The sequence below is a fragment of the Corvus moneduloides genome, chromosome 2 (assembly GCF_009650955.1).
Source record: "Corvus moneduloides isolate bCorMon1 chromosome 2, bCorMon1.pri, whole genome shotgun sequence".
NCBI lineage: Eukaryota > Metazoa > Chordata > Aves > Passeriformes > Corvidae > Corvus > Corvus moneduloides.
In genome coordinates this window covers 120,969,376-120,996,930 of record NC_045477.1, presented here as the reverse complement: position 1 = coordinate 120,996,930, position 27,555 = coordinate 120,969,376, and the positions used below count along the sequence as shown (strand labels likewise).

General features: G+C 44.6%; 1 protein-coding gene across 2 annotated transcripts in view; it reads right to left on the bottom strand.

Annotated features, from left to right (window-relative positions):
• KCNJ6 (potassium inwardly rectifying channel subfamily J member 6) overlaps positions 1-27,555 on the bottom strand; it is a 150,579-nt gene that overhangs the window by 73,997 nt on the left and 49,027 nt on the right. The gene's annotated exons all lie outside the window — the stretch shown is intronic.

Genomic DNA, 27,555 nt, shown 5'->3' with positions numbered 1-27,555 from the left:
GGAGCAAACTTCATATTTAAAGGTTTTGGAGTGAATTTAGTAAAGGAAATGATTTTCACTCGACAATATATTAGCTGTAACTACTCGATTTCTTTCTTTCATTATCTTCCCACATGCATCTTCTTTTTTGGTCACAATAAATGAGTGACTGGACAACTCTGAATGTCCTGCTCTGGAAGCTGCAAACTATAGGGCTTTTTGTATGTTTGACCACAGTTTTCCAAATTTTCTGGGCTTGATTAGGAAGGATAAGATAATTTGTAAAAGCTTTTTACCTTTAAGGGTGGCAGAGATAAAAGCAAACCTTGGCTTCACCAGCTTGGATGCCAACCTCCCCAAATTCTCTCTGTAAGCAGTGAAAGGAAAGGGTTCTCTCCAGAGCTCCCTAATCCAGATTTCCAAAATGGACATTTTAACCTGTGCAGAAGCCTTGGAAGAGCAGCTTTTTGCCACAGCACTGGGAGTTAGGGGGTGTCAGTGCTTACTTTGATGTTTCATTAAATGCCCCCTGGACAACGTTAGGAAAGGGAAGCAGCTGGCAAACGTCAAGGAAAGGCTAAAATGAAATTCCTTAGCAAGAAACATGGGTGGATTTTCCAACCAGGCAGTGTTTGATGGTGCTACAGGAAAGTTTTCTATTTGCCCATATTTCATGGAGGCAGGAAAATGGGAGGAATTGATTCTTGTAAAGGAATCTGAAGGACTACAGATTCAATTCTCATTTGCTGGCTCTTGTATGAAGCTGGGTAAGAGTTTGTTCCTTTCACAGAGCAATTCCCAAGGATTGATCTTCAGCTGAGCTCCTGTGTTCCCATTGCAAAGATCATGAGAATATCTGAGACCAAACTACCGCCTGGAAAACCATAAGGACTCTGGAAGGAAAATGGAATATTTGAACGAGCTTGATTTAGCTCTAAAATGCAGATTATTAAAAGTGCCTTCTTGATGACACAATCCAAGTGACATTTAATGAAAAATGGGATATTTTGAAGTGGAAGGATTGGAAAATATCTCAGTGATAGCAATGAAAACAAGACACCAAACTGCGCTGCATATGAGGATCATATATCACTAAAATAGATGAAGGTAGTAGGAATAAAGGACTAACTGTATTTTGGAAAGTGAAAAAAGGAAGAAAGAAATCTAATGGTTATATGACACAGTTTGAGGGTCTTCTTGTTTTTCTCTTTTTTTTTAACCAGCAGGAAAGTGTCACAAAAATGACACACCCAAAACCCCCTCACAAAACGTGGTGGTTGCGTTTTGTTTCTAAGGACTTTTTTTTTTTTTTTCCAGTGGCTGAATCATTCTTAGTGTTTCAGTAATAACCATCAGATAAAGACTCCCAGGGATCTGAGGCCCTCTTGATAACTCTTGTCAGGGAAATCAGGGGAAATGTGCCAGACTCTTTCTGTCTATTCCTTCAGAGGGAGGGAGAGTCAGGCATTTATTTGGCTTTTGTTTTATCTTTGGGAAAACTCCATGCCTGTCTGTCCATGTAAATCTATCCTTGTATCCATTTGTTCATGCCCATATGTGTATCACTCTTTTCCTAATAAAAAAACAGGTACAAGATGCTGTTCATTCAACGATTTGGAACACTGAAATCAAATAAAGTGGCATGTATTCATATTACTGCTAATGACAAGCAAGAGCATATGCTGAATTTTATGCCCATTTTATTAGGATCAGCAGGTTGGTTCCTCAATACATTTCATGCTGTAACTTAACAGATCTGTTTTATTTGTATTTCGTGGCCACCAATTCAATTGCTGGGGCTGCTCTGCCAAACATCATGAGGTGCTTCAGGGCAAGGTTTGATTTGGATCTCACCTTGTCTATCCCTAGTGCTGGTGTGGTGCTTCAAAAGCTCTGCTTGGGTGAGCGACAGATTTCACTCAGTCCCAGCTAGAAGAGATAAAACCTCTGCTTTCAGTCAGAAAAGTGCTATGAGCTGGCACTAACAGAGAACCCTGGGCTCTTCAAACACTGAGCTGGTGCAGCACAGTGAAGGAAGGGGGGGTCAGGCTGTTTGCGTGCACATGCTTGAAAGGGAAGGAGAAATTCTGGATTTTCCTGATATGACATCCACTTGTGAGTGACTGCCAGATGCCGTGGAGCTGTATTGTGTGCTGGCTCTGCACCCTGAGACTCAGTGCTATTTCTGAGTTGCCTTCAAAACCCTTTCTCCCCGCAAAGGAGCACTGAAAACGCTCCCTGTGCCTAAGCAGTCTTTGGGAATTCAATGAAAGAATCACTCCAGGGCATTTCTGACTGAAGGCAGTGAGAGCGGCTCCTGTGGATGTGCTGCTCACTGAGTAGCTAATGGCAGATTGGCACATCCCTGAGGGCCTTTTCTGGCACAAATACAGAGTTCTGCACCTCTGGCCCAAGGGGATCTGCCAGGAAGATGGTTCATGTGTTTATGTTTATTCCTCTTCGCCTTTACCCTCCTGCTCAGAGCTGCCTCCACTGCAAATATGCAGAGAAACCTTCCTGACTGGAAAATTTCATAGAATCATGGAATAGTTTGGGTTGGAAGGGACATCTTTCACTAAATCAGGATGCTCCAAGTCCTGTCCAACCTGCTCTTGGACACTTCCAGGGGTGGGGCAGCCACAGCTTCTCTGGGCATTTGTTTGAACTGAGCCATGCACACAACCAAGAGAAGAATTGCTGTTCATGCCCTAATCATGAAAAGCAAAATTAAACTTCTGAACTGAGTGTTTACTGGTGTTTTTGAGTCCCATCTTAAAGGCCAAATGGACACCAGGCTGCTTTCAATCCAGTGGAGAGGTGGAGAGCCCCCAAATACAAGCAGCACCTGAACTGCAGAACCAGATTTTGTACAAGAACAGCAGTTTTTCCTTTCAACCTTAAAAAAAACCCCCATTTGCTAGGGGGAAATACATATGGAGAAGGTACCATTTTCATACGAATAATTCAATTCTACCAGTTCCCTGTGTTTCCAAGTGAGATGAGGTGTAGCTGCTGCTGAGGGTGACACATGGCAGCGCATTCCTTATGTGTGAGTGGAATAATGGGATTAGGCTGGGATTAGGCTCAAGTGATCAACACTGCCTTGGTTTCCTGTCCTGGGTGTGCAGATGAGGCAAGGATTCCTCTCAGGATAACTGGGATATTTACACTCTTTGGGAAGCTGGCAATGAGCACTCAAGGTGGCCTGAGGTATTTCTGTTAACAGCCTCAGTTACATTCATACCGCGACCCCTCAGAAGACAACTCTACTTCTGCCCTAGGCACAGAGCCCAGGAAATCTGTTCCCAGATTTTCCATAAATATTTTTTTGGGTTCTCCAGCAAGTCTCATTAGGAGATATTTTTGAATCTGGCACGTGACCATTGAAACCAGGGGCTTTGGGCTTTGTTGCCCCTCAAACACAGGTTGCTGCTGTGCCCCACAGCTCTGTTGGAAATATAAACCCATGTTTGCACCTCAGGCAGCAACAGTCTCACCTTGAAGTCCTTTGGAAAAATAAAACTAATGTTTCTCAGGAGCTGAAATAACGTGGCAGTGCCTTTAAAAAGCAACACAATTAAAGAAATTGAATTCTTATTGCCAAACGTTCTTGGTAAATTGGCTATTTTCTTTTTGCCCACAAACAGCTAAAGAAGGATTATTAAATCTAAGGAATACAAATGCAAAGTAATATGAGGAGCTTGAATCAGACCCAGAGTTAAAGCTGGAAATAATTCTGTCCCTAATCCACTCTGTGGTGCCCTGTGGTAGGATTGGTTGCCATGCCAAAATCTAGAAGTCTGCTTTCATCCTCCTTGGATAGCAGGACAAATCAGCCAGGGCACGCTCACACTGTGTTTGGGCTTCTCACTGCACTCCTAGGTGGCTTTTACAGGAACATTTTCAAATGTTCTTATCATTTTCACCTGAAAGGATGTTTTCTTTCTGTTTGAATGCTAAATGGAAATGCAAGTTCAGGTTGCTTACGGAGTACACAAGTTTTTATTGACTATTTCTTTATTTGATTATTTTACTCTTGCACACAAGTAAAGCTTAAGGTGTTATCAAAAGCTTCAAACTGCAGGCTTTTTAGTCTTTTGTTTCTATTCCTGTCATTTTTTTGGCTTTAATCAGTGAATTTCTTGGCTTGGAAAACTTTCACACGTAGCAACACCTTCAAACTGTGCACGCAATATATTGATATAGAGATGTGTGGAAGGCATTTGGGGACTGAAATCCTCTTGAAATATTTTTAAACAATCTTGGAAATGTGTATATAACATATCATCGATGTGGCAACATTCTTTAAAGACAAATTAGTGGTTTTACCCCTTCTTATACCTACTGGTATGGAAATGGATTAACTGGGAGAGATTGGGAGGCACTGGCAATGGAATTATTGATATCAAGTTCAGTTTCCCTGTGAGATCTGGTGATTTCTTTTTCAGCCTTGATGGCACAGCTGAAAATAAAAGGTGTGGCCTGGGGCTGCTGCAGTGATTCTTTGATTGACCTCTCCAGAACTGGGGGGCAGCTGCTCCAGCAGATGTTGCTGTTGCTGGTCAATAGCTGGAGGGCTTTAGACAGCCCCTGCTGTCCCTGGTCACCCTGCCCAGGATTCCATTTCGTGCTGCTAATTGGTGAAACTGGCTTGGGACCAGCTGGAGAATCAGTCAATGGAAGAAGTGGGTCAGATACCTTTGATTAATTCGTGAAGCTGAGAGGAATTTCTCCCAGGTTATCTGGTTGCTCCCTGCAGTCCTGCTCCTGGTTGGCAGTCGATAGGAAGGAAATGATTTCCCTGGGTCTGTAACTGCAGTGGAAAATAGGCAGAAAGTCTGGAATGTCTGCAGGAATCACAGAATGGGTTGGGTTGGAAGGGACCTTAAAGATCATCTCATTTCACCCCCTGGACACCTTCCACTATCCCAGGTTGTTCCAAGCCCTGAAGTGAAGCCATTCTCCCATGTCCTGTCACTCCATCCCTTGTAAATAATCTCTCTCCATCTTTCTTGTTGGCTCCCTTCAGGTACTGAAGTGAGTTAATAATCAATAAAGAGCATAAGAAATAAAATTCCAACACTTTTCCGCTAAATTATCTCCCGCTCTGCATTGCATAAGTGGTTTTAGTTTCTCTGATCCTGATCCTGTGCCCCGGGGCAGGGACTGCATTTCCAATTCCTGTAGAGTGCACGGAACATCACAGTTCTTATCAGACAGCTTTACAAACAAGTGATGTCGCTGCTTGGGATTCTGTCAAAGCTGTGAGAGTGTGAACGGCTCAGGATGGGGAGTTCACTTCAGACACTACACTTATAAATAGATGTGTGTTCCTTGGGGATGTCTTTCCCAAGATTTCTGGCCCAGCTGTGAGGGAATTGTTAATCCTTGTCTGGCACAGAGTTAAGTCAGGCAGCTGAGCCCAGGAGGGACCTGAAGGACCTGGGAGTGGATCGGTGAAGGGAGGGATGAACCTTCCCAGGAGGATCCCCAAAACCCTGCAGGCTCAGCTGCCTCTGCTGCCACTGAAAGGGAAAGGCTGGCTCTGCTTAGTCCAGACTAAATGCTTGGGTAATTACCAGTTTCTTAATTGATGGTGGGGTAGGACTGAGCCTGAAATGTCCTGGACACTGCTGATTATTCCCTTAAAATGCCCTGCTGTGAGCTGCAGTGCTTGGAGAGCCCCTGAGGATGATCACAACATCTTGGAGCATCCTGTTTTCCCAAGAGAAGCCTTTCCCACTCCTTGCCGGATCCATCACCTGATCAGGCAGGTTTTGTGCCTGGTGTGACCTTCCAGGCTGTTTTTCACTGCGAGGCAGGTCTAACCCAGCTGGTTTAAATCCAGCAGGGAATGTTTGCAGGAGTCATGGCCACAACAGGGAATGCACTGCAGATGTATGCCAGGCTCCAGGACAATGATCCACCCACACCAGGTGAGCCTGTTGCACAATGAGGACTTTAAAGTTTGTCCTGGAATACTGGGGGCAAAAAATGCCTATAATGACTAATTAGATAAAAATTGTATCGATGCTTTCCTGGCTAATTCCTGATAACCAGAGCTGTGATCTTACATGACATTCATTTCTCCAGAAAGATAGTTCTTCTGCCCAGGAGGATTAATTTCAGATGGGAGTTATGGAATTAAATGAACAATTACAAATAGAGAGAGTAAATAAGGATATGGGTAAAAAGGAGCAAGGGTAAATAAATAGCCTTAACAAGTTGCTGTGTTCCTTCACATAAATCATGGAAGCATGGAATGGTTTGGGTTGGAAAGGATCCTAAAAATCATCCAGTTCCACCCCAGGGACACCTTCCACTGGACCAGGTTGCTCCAAGCCCCATCCAGCCTGGCCTTGTGTGTCTCACATCCTTCCATCCACTTCTACAACTGATGATTATTATTTTCTTTTTCTCGGGGCAGAGTCAGTTTTCAAATATCATTCAGAGAATTGCAAAATAGCCCTGGTTTGAATGCACCTTAAATGACCATTTTGTGGGGAAGGGAGCCCACTGAGATTATTTACCATCCTGTCCAATCACCTCTGGAAAATCTCCAGCAATGGGGACAGGAGATGTCCCTGGGGATGTTTTTCCAGTGACTGATTATTCTTACTGTAAAAAATTTCTTTTTAGGTCAAAAATTTCTTTTTAGGTCAATTCTGTCCCTGTTTTCAACAACCAATGCAACGAGGTGCTCAAGATCTATTGCAGCAGGAGCATGGATATTTGTTTGTTTGGCTGTTTTTAGTTCTAAACCTCTCTTTTGGACTGTTTTATTAGCAATGTAGGCATTAAGTCAGGTAACACAGTTTAAAACAACAAAATCGTGATGGAGGAAATATCAGCAAGCATCTCACAGGCAGGTGGATTTCTGCTATGATCTGTTCCCGAGGGATTGTTAGGGTTTCACATGGAATACCAAACTCCAGCCTGCACTTGGCTATCTTAGCTTAGAGAAAAATACAAATGAATTTTCAAAGCAAGACATCAAGGTACACAGAGCCATTCCAGTTGTCATGTGGAATGTGGTGGGTTTCAGTTCCTGATTGCTGTTGTTTGATGTACTTCAATTTGCTTTATTTTTTTATATATAAAGGATTATTAGAAATATTCCCCCTTTGTTTTCTTTTCCTGGTTGTTCCTACTCTCTGTGTGCATTTTGTGCAATATTGCTCAAGGGTTTTCTTGAACTTGCCTGGTTTGTAGGCGGGGTTGAAATGGTTTCTGGACAGGGTCTACAGGCAAAGGTGTCCATGTGCATCAGGAAACATCCCTGACCCAAAATATTGCCAGTATTGCAGAAGGCACAGGGTTGGAGACACAGTGTTTTTGTCTTGCAGGGGAAATTTTGGCCTTCTAGAGGTAAATGAGCTGTAGCTCTGCTGAGGAATACCTGATCCAAGGCAACCATTCAAATGAGAACGTGCTCTGATTTTTTATACATTTATTTAGACATAATTTTATTTTCTATCTCTTAATTCATCCCCAGATTATAGCTCGGACCTCGTAATATAAAATATAATGGATTTTGACTTATTGTTGCACTGACTTCAGCACCAGTGACCAGAAATGTTCTCCTGAGCTCCAAAACCAAATTCCCTATGGGAAGAGAGGCTTTTGATAGACCTGTCGTTCTTTTTTTAAAGGCCTTGTAACAGCTCCTGAAGAACCTTTGATTTAAGCAGCACCTTTTATCTGCTGTGCTACTTCTGCTGAAGAGAATGTTTATGTTTCAGGTTTTTTCTGGGGTTTATTTTCAGGCAGTTTGTTTTTTGAAAGGACTTTGGGTTTTTGCTTGCTACCGACATCAACAGGACATCCTGTTTTCTTTGGAAAACCTGGAATCCTTGTGATGGGAGAATAGAAGATTCTCCTGGTCCTTTCACCTCCCATGTGGGCTGTGGTGTGACAAGGAGCTCTCAGCAAGAGAACCAAGGAGAAGACGCAGAGAGCAGAGGTTGAGACATTAAATTCTGAGTGGTGGTGGGAGAACTGGCCACCTCCTGTGTGGAAAACACTGGAAGAGGAAAGAGGTGATGATTCAGTTTGTGTGTTCCAGCTGAGGGCAAAATCCATCCAAAACCAACTGGAATTTCTCCACTTATCCTTAGAAAAGAGTGTGGGCACATCATGGAGCTCCTCCCTTGGTGCAGGAGCCGGTGAGGGAACACAGACAGATGGAAAGCCATGGGAGAGGTTTGCTTTCCTTCAGGAAGCTCAGTTGGTAGAGCACTGGTGCCATCCTGCCCAGCCACCCTGTGAAATGAGTAATGCCACCCTGGGAGCAGAACGAGGCGTGGTGGGAAGGAAGGAAGGCACTTGTGCACCTTTTTTGGCTCTGTGAAGGAGCATGGCAGGGTTTCAGGCTGAGCAAAGCATGTGTGCACTGAAATTCCTATGAATTCTCTGAGAAGAGAGATGGAGCTCCTTGGTGGATCCCACATTTACAGCCATCGGCTCCCAGAACAGCAGGCTCTGCCCCTGCCACACTGCTTCTGTGGGGCTTGTTTGCACTGCTGGGAAATACTGACAGCCCTAAATGATGGCATGGACCTTCCAGGGCAGTTTAGAAGTGAAGTGGCAGGGATGTGGAACTGGAAGAATCAACTGTTCCTGAACACACTTGAGAGAAGCAGGACCTGCAGGACCAGGAGGGATATCAAAAAATTGTGGAATTGTTTGGGTTGGATGGGAACTTATAGATCATCCCATGGGCAGGGACACCTCCCACTGTCCCAGGCTGCTCCAAGCCCCAATGTCCAGCCTGGCCTTGGGCACTGCCAGGGATCCAGGGGCAGCCCCAGCTGCTCTGGGCACCCTGTGCCAGGGCCTGCCCACCCTGCCAGGGAACAATTCCTGCCCAATCTCCCATCCAGCCCTGCCCTCTGGCACTGGGAAGCCATTCCCTGGCTCCTGGCCCTCCAGCCCTTGGGAATTGTCTCTCTCCAGGTTTCCTGCAGCTCCTTCAGGCCCTGCAAGGCCACACTGAGCTCAGCCCAAAGCTTCTCCTCTCCAGGCTGAACAATGCCAGCTCTCGCAGCCTTTCCTCCCAGCAGAGCTGCTCCATCCCTCTGCTCATCCTGGTGCCTCCTCTGGCCTCTCTCCAGCAGCTCCACGTCCTCCCTGTGCTGGGCCCAGGGCTGGGGCAGCTCTGCAGGTGGGCTCTCACCTGAGCACAGGGGCACAGGGGCACCATCCCAATCCCTTTCCTGCTGCCCACACTGGGGCTCAGCCCTGGGCATGGGGATGCCTGGAGCAGGTCAAGCTCTCACCCACCAGCACCCAAAGTCCTTCTCCATCTCCATATGGGAGGGATAGGATGGGATGTGCTGGAAAACTTGTCAGGGGAAGCTTGCAAGGCATGATTTTCTGCTGCTCCTGGCTTTATCCCCTGCATTTGCATTTGCATAAGCACCAAGTCAGAACAGAAGTTGAAAATCTCCCAGACAGCAGCGATTTGAAGCGCTGCCTGTACAACTTTGCTGAAATATGCATGGAAGGAGTTCCAGCTAATACATTATGAATTTTGGTAATGCCACGTCTCTGGCAACCTCAGATACAGATCATGAACATGAATATTTAGAAAATATTCGCATAGCAGGGGGTCGGGCTCTGCTGCCAGGGAACAGGGACAGGAGGAGAGGGAACGGCCTCAGGCTGGGCCAGGGGAGGCTCAGGGTGGACAGCAGCAGGAATTTCCCCATGGAAAGGGAGCTCAGGCCTTGGCAGGGGCTGCCCAGGGAGGTTTGGAGTGCCCATCCCTGGAGGTGTCCCAGGAAGGGCTGGAGGTGGCACTCAGTGCTCTGGGCTGGGGACAAGGTGGGCATGGGGCACAGCTGGGACTGGATGGGCTGGGAGGGCTTTTCCAGCCCCAGGGATCCTGGGATTCTGTGAAAATGTTTCGCCTGTGTGTGTGTCTGTACCTGCCTGTGCACACATCTGTGTGTCACACAAATGAGATTGTATTTTTTTGCAATCCCTGAGGGATTTTGGTTCTGTAATCACAGAGGATTCTGCCTTGATGCACATCAGAGATAAAAATATTTGTATCAATTTTTCCTTTTATCCCCTCAGTTCCTGTTTAGTGACTCTCTGTTCCTCATGCATTTAGGGAATGGAAATGAATGATTGTGTAAGCTATTTAAAGGAAAAAACTTTAAAATAATATTTAAGGGTTTTTTTTTCACGGAAGATTTTATTGATGTTATAAAGTTGGAATAAATAATTGCACGCTGTACAGAGCAACAATTCCTTCCTGGCATGTTTTCACAGTCTTCATAATATTAATTTCTTTTAAAAATTTGAGTGATAACTTTCCTGTAGTGCCTTCCATCAAGACTAGTTAGAACATATATTAAAATGACAGTTCATTAGGGTGTTGCCAATGCAGCTGCAAAGCTTTCTATCATTTTCTGAACTGTTATTGCTTATATAATAAAGCTACCAGCAAATAATAATCTTCATGTCACACGTTGCTGCTCTTGGGATGGATTTATTGAGGTGAATATAAAATAATGTCAAGTAATGATTACAGGGAGAAAAAACAAGGAGTTACCCCATCAGTCTTCTATGATACTGAAGATGAAATGACTGCTGCAGTAAAATAATACTGTGACAACTTTGTCACTTTATTCTCAAGATGGTGCTAAAGGACTGTGATCCATTTAAGTTTGGGGGATAAACTACAAAAAAAAAGAGCATATTTTGCTTTGTATGAATTAATGGAATAGAAAAAAAAAGTGATGAATTTTTGTTTTAAAATATGTGTGTGTGCTTGGACACCAATTGGCTTTGTTAAATAGACTTTCCTCACACCGAAATACAGCTGAGTCCATCAGGTGACCAAATTTCATGATCAATTTAAGATGAAACTCTTAATATATAAAAAATTCTGCTCCACTAATTCAAACCCCAGAGAAAAACACATGAACAGGCTGGAATTTTAGGTGGAGATGCAGCACAGAGTTGTAATATTTGAATAATTGCTGGATTTTAGCATGAATGCTGTGGTAATGAGCAGCACTGAGACCTTGTAGCTCTAAAGGTTCTGGTGCACCACCCTCAGGAGAACCCACAGAGAGGGCAGAGCCTCTGGAAGCTGGTTTAGCTTGGATTTGAGGAAATTTATGGCTGTTTCTCTCCGTAAAATAATAAACTGGCCTGCTGCTGTTGGGTTATTTGGGAAGTGGCTCTGGAATGCTGGATAAATCACATCCCGTGCTGTGCCACTGGATAAATCACATCCAGGGCTGTGAGGACAGGGGTGATGCATTTCCTGCCTTGTAGGCAGGGAGAGATGAAAAATTCAAGTGCTTCCCTGCTCTACCTGTGAGAACACATTCCCAGGGATTCTCCTGGATGGCTTTTCAGAGGCAAACACGTCTCCAGCTCGCCCGCCTTTGATCTTCCATCTCCAACAGGCGTTTTGACAACAGCCTCTTGCCACGTTGATGTATTTGAGTGTATGAAGACTGTCTTCTTTATTCTTATAGGACTAGTGGGCAAAAGCAGCCCAGAAGTATTGTCAGAAGTGAAAGAAGGGGAGCTGATCTTCTCTGTGTGGGGAGCATCCATGGCCACAGAAGGTGCTGAGGGCTCCCGCAGCCCTCTCCATCCCTGCAGCAGGTACAGGTGTCTGCCTGAGGGAGATTAATGATCTTCTTCCTTCCTCCCTGGTTGCCACTTTCTGCCCATGTTTTATGGCCCCCAAAAAGGCAGTGTTCTCCCAATTCCATCAGCACTGGGTGCCTTGCTCCAGCACCTCGCTAGAGAGGGTGAGGAGTCTCATAAGGAATAGATAAGGCAGGGGTGTCTGGCCATGAGTGCCATGAGCTTTCTTCTGCTAGAAACCAAGCCAAGAAGGAAGGGGATTCCTCAGGGCTCTGAATTAGAAGTTGTTTATCAGCAAAGGCTCTTCATTAGTGGAAGCCAGGCATTGCCTGTCATGGGCTGGGCCAGAGCTGGCAGCAGAATCAGATCATGGGCTCAACAGCTTCTCTGAGTGGGGAAGGGACCTTAAAGATCTTCCAATCCCACCCCTGCCACGGCAGGGACACCTTCCACTGTGCCAGGCTGCTCCAAGCCCCAATGTCCAGCCTGGCCTTGGGCACTGCCAGGGATCCAGGGGCAGCCCCAGCTGCTCTGGGCACCCTGTGCCAGGGCCTGCCCACCCTCCCAAGGAAGGATTTTTATGACACTGGCATAAACCCTAACAAATCTTCAGTCCATCACCACCTCCTCCAATCTAATCAAAGGTTGTACAAGGTACATAGATATTTATACACCCCCAAATCTGTGCTAATATATATGTGTGTGTACAGATCCATTTCAGACACTGGAGAAAAACTTTGTGCACACTGAAATTGCTCCCTTTTAAGTGAAAAAAAAAATAGAACCAGGTCTTTAATTCCTAGTACATCAAATATTACCTCTAGTTATGCAGGAAGAGAGTTGAGGAGGATATTAAAGCTTGAAATTACTGAGCTGTTTGTAGAAGTAGTTAGTGAACGTGGGCAATAATCTGTTGTTTAAAAAGCAAAATCCCCAAGGATCTGGAGTCCATGTGTTCAGCATGCAGGCATGGGATGTCTATCTAATAGATTCATATTTCACAGGCCAAGAGCAAATTGCGTGACAGACTGTAAATTAGAATGGCTCCCAAACCAGCCAGTACAAATGGATTCTGAGCAGTGGGAATCAATAACAGACATTTCTCTCTCAGCTTCCCCTCTGCTGGGGGCACACAGAAGCTCAAACACCACATCTGTCGTGCTGTTGCCACTTTGGGAATGCCTTGGAACAATACATCTCACCCACATCTTTGTTCTGATCAATTCTTTGACATTTTCTGTTGAAAATCCCAGCATGGAAACCTATAGCTCCACGTGGAAACTTAAGCTCCTCCCTGTCTATTCCTAAGAAAATCAAACTTTTTTATATACAGGTGTGCAGCTGCTGTTTATTTAAGCACAATGTCTCATTGACTTCATAGCCAAAGGTCAGGAATGGGAGAGGATGTTGTTTTGGGATACGTGGTTGTGTCCCTGTGGAAAGTCTCAGCTCCATGATGCTGATTAGGCAGTGAATAATCCTGAAATGATGGAAGTGATGATCATGGAGAGACACACTGTGGTTGAGGATTTCCAAAGGGACACTAATTCTCTGTTTTCCTGTGTCCCACCTACAAAGCATTCACTGGAGCTGCTCCTCTGAAATTGCTCACTTTGCTAATGGCATCTTTAATTTGTTCTGGTCAAGGAGTCCATGAATCCCTCCTATGCTTTTGTAGATCTGTACAGAGTTTTCCATGCTCTTCTCTTGTTGATCCTCAGCTCCCTTGCTCTTTTTCCTTGGATCTTATTTGTAAGCACCTTTTATTTTCTTCTTCTTCTTTTTCTGTTTGTTTTACAAACTCGTGTTCATTCCCAATGATCCTACATCCTTCTTCTATGAGAGGATGAATTTTTTTGTCATTTATTTTGTGTGAGTTATTATTAAAGAAACAGCTTTCCTCTCAAAAATCCCAACCCAAACCAACACAAAAGCAACCAAAAATCCCAAAGACCTCCTTTGGTTGCCTCCATCCCTGGGGTCACTGCTCATTTAGCTCCGCTCCCATTAGCCTGATCCCTCTGTTCCAATAATCATGGAATCACAGAATGGTTTGGGGTGGAAGGGACCTTAAAGCTCATCCAGTGCCACCCCTGCCATGGGCAGGGACACCTCCCACTGTCCCAGGCTGCTCCAAGCCCCAATGTCCAACCTGGCCTGGGACACTGCCGGGGATGGGAAATCCACAACTTCCCTCTACTTTTGGTCCCTGTTCATTATCCTTCACCCTTCAGCCTGATGGTTTTGAACAGTGAGTGATTCAAGGACAGGCTTCTAGTACCTGCACTTTCAAAGAAATGTGGGTTTTATGAGGTTGTACAGGTGAAATAGGGTATTGAGATTCTCCTCTTCCCTCCTCGCAACTTTTCTCTGTTTCTGTTGAACTGTAATTAATTCTCTGATTTTTATTTTAATTTCTTTCAGGTCTATCTGACAGCTGAATGTTAATATGCCTGATAAAGGATTTTTACTCTCCTCCTCTCTTCCAAAAACCCCTCTCCTGTCTTCATTCCCAGCTCTGGCTGGCGGTGTGAACAGAGGGCTCTGTTATTTTTGTCTCCACAGCACTTCATCCTTTCAGCATCGTCTTTAATTCCACTGCTTTCCCTCACTCCTTCACTGCTTGGTTGGGTGTTCTTGTAATGATCTTGTATCTCTTTTCTGTCTGATCACATCCCTGGAACTGCTGTAATACAAACTCTGTGTGACACACAGAGAGTGAAGCACAGGCTGCACAGCTGCTGCCAAGATATCCCTTTCCTGCCTCTCTCATCCCCCTCCACTCTTCCCTGCTCCAATGGTGTTCCCACTTTTTTCTGCCTCTCTGCCTGTATTTTTTTCTCTCTGAAGTTTCTCCTGCCTTTCAGAAAGCATGAGAATCAGATCCTGGTTTTGGACCTGCTCTTCTCTCCTTTGCCTCTCCACCTTGCACCCTTTACGAGCGCCTTCCCTCAGGAAAAGTCCCATCCTCAGGGACTCTCCAGGCCACTGAATTACACATTGCTTGTGCTCTTCCTTGTGGGTGTGAACTTTCTGCTGCAAGAGCTGTACTCATGGCTTGCCACAGTATGGTGTGACTGTCTGATATCCTAAAAAATTTAAAACTCAAATGGATGACTGGCATGGAAAGGAGGAGGAAAGAGTGTCTGGGAAGTGAATTATCCCCAAGGACAGTCACAGCTGCCTGGTCAGTCTCATTGCAACAGTGTCTTTCTAAGCCTCAAGGCAAACACTATGGATTTGTCAGTGCATTTCTGTGCATAAGAAGAGTGGGGAAGAGGAAGAAACAAAGCAGCCTTTTTTCTTTTAAACTCTGCAGCAATCCATAGATGCTTGGCTGAGATGGGCTAATATTAAAAAGAAAGCACATTGTCACACTCTTCCCACACCTCCGAGCAACAGACTGAACTCTACAGAAGAGACAGTACTCCCTAACATCTGACTGAAGCACATTGGCTTTCCCTGTGCCAAGAGGAGGATGGAAATGGTATCAACACCTTGCTTTAAAAATGCTGTGAGCAAAGATTAACGAAAAAAAATAACCAAAAAAACAGAACAGAAGAAGGCGGCTTATATTTGGAGCTGAAATTGTGATTTACACTGGCAATTTCAGTGGTAAGCAATTCCATTGCTTTTATTTTTTATTTTTTATTCATTTTAGAGGTTTTTTACCTCTTAGCTGTCCCTGAAGCTATAAATTACCTGGAGCACAGCAAATCACCAGCAGCTCTGTCTTCCTCCTGGGCAGCACTGCCTGCTCTCCTTTGCTGGCCTCCCTGTCTCTAAAAGCAAGATATGCTGTGAAAGTATGAGATAAGAACCCTTCCTTCCTTCCTCTCCTCGCCTTCCTCTCCTCGCCTTCCTTCCTCTCCTTCCTTCCTCTCCTTCCTTCCTCTCCTTCCTTCCTCTCCTTCCTTCCTCTCCTTCCTCTCCTTCCTTCCTCTCCTTCCTCTCCTTCCTTCCTCTCCTTCCTTCCTCTCCTTCCTCTCCTTCCTCTCCTTCCTTCCTCTCCTTCCTCTCCTTCCTCTCCTTCCTTCCTCTCCTTCCTTCCTCTCCTTCCTCTCCTTCCTTCCTCTCCTTCCTTCCTCTCCTTCCTCTCCTTCCTCTCCTTCCTTCCTCTCCTTCCTTCCTCTCCTTCCTCTCCTTCCTCTCCTTCCTCTCCTTCCTCTCCTTTCCTCTCCTTCCTTTCCTTCCCTTCCTTCCTTCCTTTCCTTCCTTCCTTCCTTCCTTCCTTCCTTCCTTCCTTCCTTCCTTCCTTCCTTCCTTCCTTCCTTCCTTCCTTCCTTCCTTCCTTCCTTCCTTCCTTCCTTCCTTCCTTCCTTCCTTCCTTCCTTCCTTCCTTCCTTCCTTCCTTCCTTCCTTCCTTCCTTCCTTCCTTCCTCTCCTTCCTCTCCTTCCTCTCCTTCCTCTCCTTCCTCTCCTTCCTCTCCTTCCTCTCCTTCCTCTCCTTCCTCTCCTTCCTTTCCTTCCTCTCCTTCCTTTCCTTCCTCTCCTTCCTCTCCTTCCTCTCCTTCCTCTCCTTCCTTTCCTTCCTCTCCTTCCTTTCCTTCCTCTCCTTCCTCTCCTTCCTTTCCTTCCTCTCCTTCCTTCCTCTCCTTCCTTCCTCTCCTTCCTCTCCTTCCTCTCCTTCCTTCCTCTCCTTCCTTCCTCTCCTTCCTCTCCTTCCTCTCCTTCCTCTCCTTCCTCTCCTTTCCTCTCCTTCCTTTCCTTTCCTTCCCTTCCCTTCCTTCCTTCCTTCCTTCCTTCCTTCCTTCCTTCCTTCCTTCCTTCCTTCCTTCCTTCCTCTCCTTCCTCTCCTTCCTCTCCTTCCTCTCCTTCCTCTCCTTCCTCTCCTTCCTCTCCTTCCTCTCCTTCCTCTCCTTCCTCTCCTTCCTCTCCTTCCTCTCCTTCCTCTCCTTCCTCTCCTTCCTCTCCTTCCTCTCCTTCCTCTCCTTCCTCTCCTTCCTCTCCTTCCTCTCCTTCCTCTCCTTCCTTTCCTTCCTCTCCTTCCTTCCTCTCCTTCCTTCCTCTCCTTCCTTCCTCTCCTTCCTTCTCTCTCCCATTCCCCCTTCCCCTGTTTCCCCACCGATCCGTGTCCCATTGTAATTCCTCAACACTTAGAAATGCCAGTCCTTCCCCTGATCCTCCCCCCAGCAGATTCTGCTGGTTCAGTTCCCCAACATCCCTGGCTATATTTAGCCAATTTGTCTAACTGAGTAGGGAAAAAAAAAAATTCCTTTACTTTCTGTAGGGAATACCAGCAAAGCAGCAAATATTGCCATGGCAACGAGCCTCTCAATCCATCAGGCTCCTGCAGTATCTAATACATAATCTGGAAGGCAGGGACTGGTGTGGAAAAATGAACATAACATATTGGCACTTCAGGATTTAATATCCCCTCCCTGTGCCCTTAATTAGCTCACCTCATTTGGGGTAATTATTCAATTTGAGAGAGAAACTTCTCTTTTATTTGGCTTTCCCGAGGAAAGCCAATGTGTGATCTACCTTCATTAAAATGCAACTTTTGACTTTTTCCCCACAAACATGCCACGAAATGGGAGTTTCTATAGTAACACACAATGCAGGCTCAATTTGAAATTATAATCTTTTGATAAAAAATGAGTTTCCCCCAACCCCCTTCTCTATATATTTTCTTTATCTTAAAAATTTGGGTTTGCCACTCTGCTTTACCTCTTCTCTGTTCCTAAGGAAGTTTGAAAAGAGTTCCTTAAAATTAAAAAGCACTGCTGAACTTAAAATGACTCCCCTGAACTTAAAATGACACATTGCCACTCCTCATTTTCATTTGTACATTACAAATTCTGTATCATTTGGTTACTTTTTCACATCCTCTTATTCTTCAATTATTAAATTTGTTTGCTATGACTGCTTTATCCCATGGGAAAAAGAGAAGTGCATTGCAAGGGCTGTTGGAAAGGCCTTTATCAGGTTTAGTGATAGGCTTTGGATTTTTAATCTGGTCTTTTTAGACAAATTCTATTATGGGGTCTGTTTATCACACATTCAATATGAGGAATTAAAAAAAAAAAAAATCCCTGACCAATTTCAATAACATTTAAGAAGCATTTCCAGGCCTTCTGCTGCTGAGTGGGAAGATGTAGATCCATAAAATCTTTTGTCAAGGCTTTGGAAGTGGAAGTGGGAGGGAGGGAGAAGAGAAAGGTTTGATTGGAGTTGGGGTGTCCAAAATAGGAGCCTGCAGGAGTGAAATGTTCCATGGAGAGCCAACCTGGCCTTAAACTTTTCCAGGAAATGCACAACTTTTCTGAATAACCTGTTGTTTCCTGATATACCTGACTAGCAGTCACTGAGGTCACACCTTAGTGTGACCCACTCAAAATTATTGGGATAAAGAAATAATTTAACTGTGTTCATGAGCCTCTCCCCTTCCTTTTCATGCTAACATCACAGGCACCTGATAAAATTAGGAGGCAGAGAAACAGTAGGAGTTCTTCTGCTCACTTTCAGGGGGTTTGTATGATGCTTTTCAAGATTTCACTTTGAAACATTACAGCCCAGCACACATGATTGAATGGATTCTAAAAATACACAGCCTTCACCCACAAATTAGTGCACCAGCATGAGTTACTTGTGCCCGAAATAGTAATACTCCCCTAAATAATAATGTTATCACCAAAAAGACACTCAACTGCATGCAAGAGCAATATGCCATAGGAAACTAACTTAGCAGGAGCTCTGGGGATAGTTCTGTTCTGCTTTCTTAAAAAAAAAAAAAAAAAGAAAATTTGCCAGTACACCATCCAGTAGATCTCAGAGGAAATTATTCTTTACCTGTCATTAAAAGAACTACTCAAACAATCCTAAAACACAGAGCAGGAAAAGAAATTTAAACTGCCACCCAAACTGTTAAGTGAAAGTATAGGTTTGAAACCTCAACAAAAATGTGCCATTTCTAAGGACAGAGAATGATGTTTGTTGTCCTTTGGTTTGCAGGTAGGTGAGCAAATCTTTCGTGACACAGGACATGACTTCATTGTGTAGGATCCTGGGAGAAACAGAGGAATCCTGTGATGTAGAGAGAGCAGGCTCAGCCTGACAATGATAAATATGTCAGACAGTGACAATCATTGTGTGATTTAGCTCTTGTGAATGAAGGAAAATGGTAATTGAAAGTGTCATGATTTGGAAGCAATAATCACCTCCCCATCACTTATCCTCAGGCAGTCGGAGGAGAACGCAGCTTCCCTTTGTTCCATGTGTGAAGTGTGAGCTGCCTGAAGACATGGATAGAGACGTGGAGTCAGGCAGGGGTGTCAGATCTGACCTCCTACATCATGGAATCCCAGGATCCCTGAGGCTGGAAAAGACTTCCAATACCACAGAGCCCAAGCCGATGCCCACCTTGTCCCCAGCCCAGAGCACTGAGTGCCACCTCCAGCCCTTCCTGGGACACCTCCAGGGATGGGCACTCCAAACCTCCCTGGGCAGCCCCTGCCAAGGCCTGAGCTCCCTTTCCATGGGGAAATTCCTGCTGCTGTCCACCCTGAGCCTGCCCTGGCCCAGCCTGAGGCCGTTCCCTCTCCTCCTGTCCCTGTTCCCTGGCAGCAGAGCCCGACCCCCCCGGCTCTCCCCTCCTGTCAGGGACTTGTGCAGAGCCACAAGGTCCCCCCTGAGCCTCCTTTGCTCCAGCCTGAGCCCCTTTCCCAGCTCCCTCAGCCGCTCCTGGGGCTCCAGCCCCTTCCCAGCTCCCTTCCCTGCCCTGGACACGCTCCAGCCTCTCCGGGCCTCTCCTGCACTGAGGATTTGTGGTGCCTCAGCAGTCAGTGGTGTCAGGGAGGGCAAGGAGAAGTGCACCTGTCTAAGGCACTTTACCACCAGCTGTGCTGGATTCAGCTGTGTCTGCCCTGAGGAACACAGGCTTTTATTTTGGGTGAGCCTTTTTGTTTTCCATTATTTTTCTTACAGGTACGTGGATTAAGAAATGTACTTACGGAGTGTGAGGATGACAAAGTGGAGAGAGTGCAGCAAAGAACAACCAGGACTGGAGGCCCTGGATGCTGATGTGGATTATAAAATCTAACAGGGTGATTAGAGAGAGGTTCTGCAAGCTGGCACATATTTGAAGAAGGGAGGTAGGGGAATCATTTACGAAGAAGGAGCAATCTCATTATATGACAGAATTTCAGTGCAGTTCTAACAGCGATGATCAGCAGGTGAACACAGCTGTGTCCTTCTTTTCCTGCAGAGAGAGATGCCTGTGAGACATTCCTGGGCAGGAACAGCAAAGGCAGTAATGCTGAAGTCTGGGATTGACTGATTTGGAGGAGCAGAACAGCCCCATAGCACAATGACTGCCATCCCTGGCTCAGAAAACAGTGCTGGAGTCCCTCAGAGAGGACAGACCTTACAGGTCTCTGCCTTCTTTATATTTTAGCAGCTCTCTCACTGTTGGCAATGACTCTCACTGGAGTCTTTCTGGTTTTCTCCTCCATGTAGTTCAAGATATTTTATGGTGAAAGGAATAGTGGTAAATAAAGTTAGAAGAGGCTGAGCTGTGAGTATGGGCAGTCATTCAGCTATAACACACTTTGAATTAATGTGCTCTGTGCACACACTTCCAGGCATTATTTGCCTTTAATATGGGTAATATTGTCCCTGTTATCCCCTGTCAAATGTTTGAAGAGCAATAGAGGCAGGTGAAAAACACATGGAGAACATAGTCCAGCTCTGGGGATTAATTTAATACCCGATTAAAAGGCTTTTAAAAGACATCTGTCCAAAACACCCTGATAAAACCTTTCTCTCATTGTTTATGTTGGAAAGTGCAACTGGGCCCTTTTTCCAGTGAAGTGGGATATTTCTCTTGCACATCAAGTAGTTTATCTTGCCATGCTCTATGGTATATTCCAGTCATTGATTCTGGATGCCTTTGCAAATAATTTTCAATGTCTAAGGTTTTAAAAATCCAATACTTCATGGTACTACCTGTTTAACAGCTGTTCTGGTACATCTCAAATGCTTATTTTTTTTCTGGATTTTTTTTCCCTCAACTGTTGACCAGCATTCTTTGCTATTCCTCACACTCTATTTCCTAGAACTAAAATCCATTATGGTCTCTTATCTGCTTGATAAGGCTGCTCCAGGACAGACAGGTTTCTACAGCTTTCAAAAAAATTGATCCTTCTTTTCACCATAGAATTTAACTCATCTGCTCTCTGTGGAGACAGCTGATTAGACTTTTTTTATGCTGAGTAAATATGAACTTCCTGCTCTTTACATGTGGAAGCTGCTCTTCCAGCACTGCACAATGTTCACTTCTCCAGCTGAAGTTGTTGGTTGGCACCTTTGGAAGATTAGAGGGGATGTTAAATAAATGTAGGAAAAGCTTTGCATTAGATGAGCATTAAAATTGTGAAACCGAGCCCCAAATAGAATCATGGAATGGTTTGGGCTGGGAGAGACCTTAAAGATCATCCAGTTCCAGCCCTGCCACACCTTCCACTGTCCCAGGCTGCTCCAACCGGGCCTTGGACACTTCCAGGGATAGTTAAGGGGGTAATGCTCCCATTGAACATACACTTCTTATTTGGGTATGAGGAGAAAATGATGTCTCAATAAAGGCTTGAACAACTTAAGTGACATTTTTGACCAAGCTCCTCAAAATCTGGTCCTTAAAATCTGCTTTCAATATTAAATTTCTGCACTTGCTTAAACTAATCATCATTTCCAAAACCCCTGGGTATATATTTGCCCTCTGAAGACTGTCTCATACCTAAATGCATCTCATACCAAAACTCATCCAGAGTCACAAATTTTCCCTTCAGAAGGTGCTGTTGCAACAGGACCATGGCTTGGGATGCATAGAGAGTGGTGTCCTGGGAAGCTGAGAAGATGTCTTATCTAAAAGCTTTGTGCCTACACCACTTAGATCCAGTATGGAATCAAATCCCACTTTGCCCTGGGAAGGATGAGACTGAAAAATCCAGGCCATAGGAATGCAAAGGAACACTGAGAATTTTGAAATAGTGGCAGCCGGACTGCAGCCTCTGTCTTAGAAGTGTGTGATTTAGCAGTGGGTAACCTGGAGCTAATAAAAACATATATAAAGGTGGAAATAACAGGAAATATTCTGTTTCAAGAAGAAGTCCAATGTAGCCTATATGTAATCGCTGTTCCTAACTAGAATACCGGGAATTTTTACCTCATTCATAATTCAACTCTTGGTTATCTCATCCCTGAGATTTTGAATTTAATTTTCACAAAGATTTTAGCTTAGCCAAGGAATATTAGCAGTGCTATCAAAATTTAATATGTTTTTGAAAAATCCAGGCTTCTAGAATCATATGACTTTGTGAGAGCCTTGGTTTTCATTTGGGGAAAGAAAACCCATTTCTGTCCTTCGCAGTTGCAGAGAAAAGGTAAAGATAAGACCCTTAAAAGCTCAGAGAATGCCAAGAAAATGCTCTTCACAATGTTATATCCCCAGGACTGGAAAAGTTGTCAATCATCTTCCTGCCTAAGACAAGTTTCTTTTGTTCATTATTGCATATATAAGTTCACAGCTCTTCTAGGCCCCTGTCAGTGCATCACTGAGACAATAAAATCCTTGCTTTCCTGCATAATGAACTCCTGCTTTAGAATTTCGTTCTTCCCCTCAAAAGCTGACCTTTGCCAGGAAGAATAAAGTGGTTTTTCTTTTAATAATAGCAATGTTCTTTCTGTTCTTTGGATTGTATGTATCAGCTAATTTCTGCTGAAACAACCAAAACAACAACAATAATAAAATCATACAGATTCTGGTTACTTGTAATTAAAATTTGACCAAAGACTTAGGGAGTTAAGTTGGAAATAAATGTTATCAACCTACATAAACAGTATTGAATCAGCAATAATTAGATATATCATTTACATCTGTAGCTGGAAAACCAGCTTTCCTATTCTGCTCTTGGCACACCTCATAAAAAAGGATAACTAGAGGATAACTGGATATTTCTAAAAAAAGTGACTCCCCCAAGCACAGGCAAATGTCTTTCTTGAATGAGTACCTGCACAAGTGGAGTTGTGTTCACACAGGACGGCATTGCTGCACGAATGACTCCTGGTGTGATCATAAAAAGGTTAAAATCAGAATAAAAATGGCCTTAAAGATCATCATAATCCACCCCTGCCGTGGGCAGGGACACCTCCCACTGTCCCAGGCTGCTCCCAGCCCCAATGTCCAGCCTGGCCTTGGGCACTGCCAGGGATCCAGGGGCAGCCCCAGCTGCTCTGGGCACCCTGTGCCAGGGCCTGCCCACCCTGCCAGGGAACAATTCCTGCCCAATCTCCCATCCAGCCCTGCCCTCTGGCACTGGGAAGCCATTCCCTGGCTCCTGGCCCTCCATGCCTTGGGAATTGTCTCTCTCCAGCTTTCCTGCAGCTCCTTCAGGCCCTGCAAGGCCACACTGAGCTCAGCCCAAAGCTTCTCCTCTCCAGGCTGAACAATGCCAGCTCTCGCAGCCTTTCCTCCCAGCAGAGCTGCTCCATCCCTCTGCTCATCCTGGTGCCTCCTCTGGCCTCTCTCCAGCAGCTCCACGTCCTCCCTGTGCTGGTCCCAGGGCTGGGGCAGCTCTGCAGGTGGGCTCTCACCTGAGCAGGGCACAGGGACACCATCCCCCCCTAAATTCCTGCCCACAATTGTGTTGATGCAGCCCAGGGTACTGAACAAAAGGCAGAGATAAAAGGTGTAGTACTGGGGGGAAAAAAAGGTGGAAGTAGGAATGTTACAGTGTCCTATTGCAAGAGAGAAGGTTGGATGTGTATTTACTGTAACATACCATATGTTTTTCTTACATGTCATAAAACACTAATGCAAAATAATTGGAACTGCTCAAAAAGTTCCAGACTACCCTGGCATGGGTAAATCTGGAAATGCTCAAGTAACTCAAAGCAGAAACATTTTTTCTCTTTCTAAGCTCTGCTTACAAGTCTGAGAGAGCAATAGGGACACTTCAGACTCAGACACTGGAGACAAGAAAAAGAAACCTTTAGGGAAAAGCACTTCATGACAAACCAGCTCTCTCCTGGGGTTTGTCTGCTCCTGCAATTCCTTCATGTTGGCTTATATTCTTTTCACCCCCCCTGAGTAAAATTTGTGGCATCCATAATTCAGAAGGTTTATCTGGAGTCATCTGAGGCCTCAGTATTCATTATTTCACTGTCTTCGGAAATACATCCACAGACATTCAGAGCTCACATTTTTGTAACAAATGAAGGAATATCCTTATTTTAACTCAGCTCTGCTGCCTCTGGCTGTCCTCAGGCAGGTGTGTCTGTGGAGTGACTGGGCAGCAGAGCAAGCAGGGCTGGTCACTGATGTGTCCTTGCTGCCAGAGCAGATCCTAATTGGATGTCAGTGTCAGACATCCAGCCCTGCCCATTTTCCATCCCAGCCGGGAGCAGCTTCTCTCTGCTCATGTCACACATCCCATGGCACACGAGATCCATGTTTCTGCAAAGCTGAGGACTTTGACATCCTCAAAATAACTTCTCTTAAACACAACAACAAATTTGGCTTCTCACTAAATATCTTGTATTACTCACTCCAGAAAGCATTCCCAGCAATGATCATTCCCAAGGACTGGATAGTTCTCTAGAGGAAATTTCTCTGAATAAATTTTCCATATTGGCCAAATAGATCAGGATGAACATCGATTCCTTCCTCTGCTGGTAAATATTTGCTCTCCTACATTTCTTGCTGGGCTTTAGCCATTTGCAGGCCTGGTGATGGCATCATTTGGGTTAAAAATGATCACCAGAGCATGGGAATCTTGAGAACAACAGGGAGAGAAGAAAACAAAAGTTGCAAGGAAAAGAATTTCATTCCTTGTTTCAGGGATATGCTCAGCTTTTAAGTATTCTGAGATTATATGAGGCAAATTGCCTAATTCAGGCTATATAGAAATTTAAAAATGCATATGGATTTTAAGGAATTAGAAAGGAATTCTTGGACAGCTCCCTGGGGCTCAGTGTATTGTGGTGGCTTTCTATTAATTCTGTGCAAGAGTTGTGAAATAGTAACTTGGGGCAAGGAGTGGTGTTATTTGGTATTCATTTCTGCTTCTGTATCAGCTCTTAGGGACTATCCTGAAAAATTTAGCAGAACATTTCCTGCTAGTTTGTACTTTAACTGTTGTATTAAAATGATTTCCCCCCCTCACTTTTTGTTTTTTTAACTTTCAAGGAAAGCAAATCTCAAGTACAAGGCGCTGTCATGATACCTCATCTCTTTCCGTCACCATAAAGGTTCTCTGGAAAGAGGACAGAAAATAACAATAACACAATGTTTTCCTTACCAATGCTCCCTATAACGTGACAGAGCCTCTGAGAATGGAAATGCAAAATGTGACAGAAATACAGACTGTTATCCCTGCAGGCAAAAAACATAGAACAGCCTTGGAACAACCTCTGCATCAGTGCTCCCTCAGTCTCCCTCTTGGTGTGTGGTGTGATGTGAATCTCAGGTCCAGGGGTTTTACTTAGTGCAGAAACATCCAGAAAGAAGATCTTTATGGAGGAGAAGGGGCAGAGAGCAGTGCTTGGCAACTTCAGCCAAGTGTTCTGATAGAGAGAAAATACAGAGCAGTGGAGGGAAGGGGATTGATTTTTCCTGGGGCTGTGCAAAGATATGAGCAGAGGGGGGAGAGGAGCGCAGCTCTTGGGTGAAATAGGAAGGCAAGTTATAATTCTGTTCTATTGGTACCATGATCAAGCCATTTCTCCAGGCCTTTGAAACCCTCTCAGGCCTTGAATGCTCTTCTTTATTTTCTCAGTTCCAAGAAAAAGGCCCTGCAGTCCCAGCCAGAGGCCCACCCTACTGCATTTATCTCATTTTAGTCTGCAGCAGCTTTAAAATAAGGACCGTGGTACATTCACTAAGAATTTTACTTACACCTTGCAATGCCATCTATGATTTATTAAAAGTATTTTAAAATGCCGTGAAATGATCTGAAAATTTCATAAAAGCCTCACATGAAGTATGAACAAATCCTCACAGAAAGCAGCAGTAAACCCCTTTAGGCATCATTCTGTCTCAAAGAAGTCAGATAAAATAATTGGCAAGACAAACATGCATCCTGAAGGAACAGCACAGGGCGTTTTTGGGTTTGTGTTCCCAATCAGTTACAAAGCATTCTGGAGGCCTCTCCTCTGACTCTTCAGAGCACTCGGACAGTCTGACTGCTTTCCCCTAACACTTTTTGGCAATATTCCTTCACCTTGTTTCAGAAGGGTTGTGCAAATGATGCCATAAAGATTTTTTGCCTTTTCTTTCATACTCCTGTTATACCTTTTTTTACAACTTCTGTACTCCTAGTGCTTTTTGCCTCCATTCTTGGACTTGTTTGTCAAGCTGAGAGACTCAACATTTTAGAAGCTTGGTAGCCAGGGATCAGTGTGCCCCAGAGCCCAAGGTCCTCTCCAGAACACATTCTGTAAACCAAGAGAGAACCATCCAGGGGAAGGTTCCTTGGGGAGGGGGGCTCACTCGAGCCTCTCATTGGGGAATCTTTGATAGATCTGCTAATTAGTAAAACCTATAATGATATACCTGACCTTTTGGGGGGCATTGTTGTGTGCATTTCAGTGCATTCGACCTGGATGTAGTACACCTAAGGATCCTTAAAATAAACACCAAGGTAAAATCCCTTTTCCCCTTCTAACCATGTTTGACACTTGATTTTAAGATCAGGAAGAGGCATCACAAAGTCCAGCAAGTACCTAACGAACAGCGGAGATATTATTTATCTGCTTCTACCTTTGATAGCAGGTTCCTCCTTTGTTCTATCCATCAAGACATAATTACACATCTATCCAACACCCAGCAGCACCAGATGGGGTCACAGGATGCTTCTAAGAGTGATACTGAACATCCACAGAGATTAAAGGAGCAAAGTTACCATCCTTACAGCAGAGAGTTTCCCTGGGGCCTGGTGTCATTGTCCTTCTGGGCCTTGCTAAGCTGGAATGTTGTGATTTCCTCTGTTACCACCCAGGCTTGGCTGCACCGTGGAGAAACACTTATTTATATTTCTTTATATATGTTTTATACTTATATATCTATCTATCTATATATATGTATATTTACTGCAGCAATATAGAATCAGAGAGCCCCAGACCAATTTGGGTTGGGAGGGACCTTAAACCCCATCCAGCCCCACCCCTGCCATGGCAGGGACACCTCCCACTGTCCCAGGCTGCTCCAAGCCCCAATGTCCAGCCTGGCCTTGGGCACTGCCAGGGATCCAGGGGCAGCCCCAGCTGCTCTGGGCACCCTGTGCCAGGGCCTCATCACCACCCTTGGCACGAGGGTTGGAACTGGATGATCTTTAAGGTCCCTTCCAACACAAGCAGAAAAAAGTAACTGGAAACAACGTTCTGATATAAACATTTCATTCATGGCTGTGATTCTGTCTTTCTGTAGTCTCTGGTTAAGCAGAGTGAAATATTTCTCCCTTTTGAGTCAATTCATTTAAGCTTCCATAGACTTTGTAGCTGATAAATTTTGGGTAAGAGGCAGTGCTCCACCAGGATTTCACCCTAAATTGTCTCCAGATTTTGTCCACAAATGGATTATCCAACCTGAGTCTCTCAGCTACAAAAGCTTACAGCCACTACTCCATTACCTAGATCCCAAATTATGGCAAAAATACAAACTATTTCTTGTTGGGCACATATTTAAGACAACAAAAACCTCTCACAAACCAAAGAAATCAACTGAAAGCTTTCTGGACCCATCTCTGGGCATAATTCCTGTTGGATGAAAGTGGCACAGGCAACAATCCTGAATAATTGCACTGGATTTAGAGTGACCTTCTGTAAGCTTGTAAAGGAACACACGAATCAAGTAAATTAGGCACTTATTAAGTCCACAATTAGTTGCATTCTATTTAAAAAAACCCTCAGGCTCACAAAGTCAAACATGGAGCAGATTCTTTGCTGGATTTAAGCCCAAATAGATGT